Below are 3173 nucleotides of genomic sequence, written 5' to 3' on the forward strand. Positions count from 1 at the left end.
GGGGCCATAGTTCCCCCATGCTGGCTCAGGAATTCTGGGAGTTGAAGTCCACCAGTCATAAAAAGAGCCAACGTTGCCTACCCCTGGCCTAGCTTATCAGCTAGATTTTTTTTTCTTGTCTGGATGACAAGAAAGCGACTATATCATTTTTATCACGGCTCTATGAGTCGGGATGCACCTCATCCCAAATCCCAAATGTGCTTTTTTTTTTTGCAAAAGGCAACTGTACTTCCTTCGTTTTTTCTTTGAAAACGTTTCGCTTCTCATCCAAGAAGCTTCTTCAGTTCTGTAAGAAGGGTGGAGGATAGAAAGATTTATATTCCTTGCAGTCCTCTGGTCATTAGTGCTCCCTCTGAGAATCGTTGAAGCCACTTCAGAGGTTTATCTGTGACCTCAGGGTCACCTGAGTGGTGCAAACAGATGTATAAACCTTCTTGGAACTGCTGAAAGGACCGTGTTATAGACTGGAGATAGAGGATGTCGTACCCCTCCCCCTCTGTTGAGAGAAGGCTGTTCAATTTGGGCCTAGATGGCCTCTTGGATCCCTCTTTCAAACCAGCAGTCCTCTCTGTCCAAAATGTGGACTTTGCTGTCTTCCAAAGAGTGGCCGTTGTCTTTCCATTGCAGATGGACTGGTGAATTTTGTGAGATGCAAGTTTCATCAAACAGAAGATTGTCCGTGTAAAAAGGGAGCTGGAATATTTATAATAATAATAATAGTAAAGTTGGAAGGGACCTTGGAGGTCATCAAGTCCAACCCCCTGCTCAGGCAGGTAACCCTATACCATTTCAGACAAATGGCTGTCCAGTTTCTTCTTAAAAACTTCCAGTGTTGGAGCATTCACCGCTTCTGGAGGCAGGTTGTTCCACTGGTTAATTGTTCTAACTGTGAGGACGTTTCTCCTTAGTTCTAGGTTGCTTCTCTCCTTGATTAGTTTCCATCCATTACTTCTTGTCCTGCCTTCAGGCACTTTGGAAAATAGCTTGACTCCCTTTATTTATCCTAGATGATTTTGTTGTTAGTTGCGAAGTCGTGTCCGACCCATCGCGACCCCATGGACAACATTCCTCCAGGCCTTCCTGTCCTCTGCCATCTTCTGGAGTCCATTGAAGCTCCCGCCTCCTGCTTCAGGGACTCCATCCAGCCACCTCCTTCTCTGTCGTCCCCTTCTTCTCTTGCCCTCAATCTTTCCCTGCATTAGGCTCTTCTCCAGTGAGTCCTTCCTTCTCATTAGGTGGCTAAAGTCCTTGAGTTTCCACTTTAGGATCTGGCCTTCTCAAGAGCAGTCGGGGTTGATCTCCTCCAGGACTGACCGGTTGGATCGCCTTGCAGTCCAGGGGACTCGCAGGAGTCTTCTCCAGCACCAGAGTTCAAAGGCCTCCATTCTTTGGCGCTCAGCCTTTCTTATGGTCCAACTGGGAAAACCATGGCCTGGACTATATATACGTTTGTTGGCAGGGTGATGTCAATCAACAATTAACCAATGGAACAGCTGGCCTCCCAATTAACCCCAGAGTTGTGGGGGCTCCATCACTGGAGCTTTTCAAGATTGGACAAGCATTTGTCCAGGATGGTATAAAGTCTCCTGCCTCGGACATGGGGTTGGACTTAGAAGACCTTCTGGGTCCCTTCCAGCCCTAGAAGTCCATTCTATGAATTGTAGAAGAATCTGTCCCTTACAAGCCCTGTCCTTGTCCTAGTGGACAATCATTTAAATATGAGCCAGCCGTGTGTTGCAGCTGCCAAAAAAGCCAACACAGTGCTGGGCTGCATGAACAGAGGGATAGAATCAAGATCACGTGAAGTATTAATACCACTTTACAAGGCCTTGGTAAAGCCACACTTGGAATACTGCATCCAGTTTTGGTCACCACGATGTAAAAAAGATGTTGAGACTCTAGAAAGAGTGCAGAGAAGAGCAACAAAGATGATCAGGGGACTGGAGGCTAAAGCATATAAGGAACGGTTGCTGGAATTGGGGATGTCTAGTTTAATGAAGAGAAGGACGAGGGGGGACATGATAGCAGTGTTCCAATATCTCAGGGGCTGCCCCAAAGAAGAGGCAGTCAAGCTATTCTACAAAGCACCTGAAGGCAGGACAAGAAGCAACAGATGGAAACTAACCAAGGAGAGAAGCAACCTAGAACTAAGGAGAAACGTCCTCACAGTTAGAACAATTAACCAGTGGAACAACCTGCCTCCAGAAGTTGTGAATGCTCCAACACTGGAAGTTTTTAAGAAGAAACTGGACAGCCATTTGTCTGAAATGGTATAGGGTTTCCTGCCTGAGCAGGGGGTTGGACTAGATGACCTCCGAGGTCCCTTCCAACTTTATCATCATTATTATTATGCTCCTTCACAAAAAGGTAGCTGTAAAAAAAAATATGAGAAAGAATCCACCCCAATTGATATTGTTGCACGTTATTTCAGCTGCTAGCAGTGAGGTCCATTGGGGGAGAAGGTCAAAAAAGTCAAAATGGGGCCCATTTTTTTAGCCATGTGTTATTTTGCACCTGTTTGGCCGGCGTCTTGAAAGTCAAACTCTTTGGAAAGGGGATCCGTTGGTAGACAATTCTCCCTCGTGAGGCTCTGGTGTGTCCTAACCTTTTCATGTCTGCTTTCTAAGTGGGGTGTGCAAATCACTTGTCTTTTGTCTTGTCTGCAGAGGAACAATGTCCATAAACTCCCACCTGCTTTGGGGGGGGGCTGGTGGTGAGATAATTGTTCCCCTCCTCTCTTCCCGAGTTTGATTAGTTATTTTGAATGCGCCCGTTTCTCTTCTGTCCGTAGCTGCTATTAGACGCCACTTGCCAGCAATAATTAGCTTGTTATCGTGACAGCTTGTCAAGAGTACATTTGAACACCGTGATTTAAGTTGTGTTCGCTACACACACGTGCAGGTGGGCACAACAAGCTTTCACTCGGAAAAAGGGGTAATCGCTCTCTTTGCCTCGCTGGAGGAGTGAATAAACTTTTTCCTGTGCAAACACTGGTAAGATGGCACCATAAATCATCCAAGCGGTTAAATGTCCCACTGTTTGTTCCGGTTTTCAAAGGAGGAGGGAGGAGGGAGGAAGAGGAAGAAGAGAAGGAGGAGGAGGAGGAGGAGGAGGGGAGGAGGAGGAGAAGAAGAAGAAGGAGGAGGAGGAGGAGGCGGAGAAGAAGATGGAGA

Source organism: Protobothrops mucrosquamatus, unplaced genomic scaffold, assembly GCF_001527695.2.
Source record: "Protobothrops mucrosquamatus isolate PMUCROS unplaced genomic scaffold, P.Mucros_1.0 scaffold28, whole genome shotgun sequence".
Taxonomy (NCBI): domain Eukaryota; kingdom Metazoa; phylum Chordata; class Lepidosauria; order Squamata; family Viperidae; genus Protobothrops; species Protobothrops mucrosquamatus.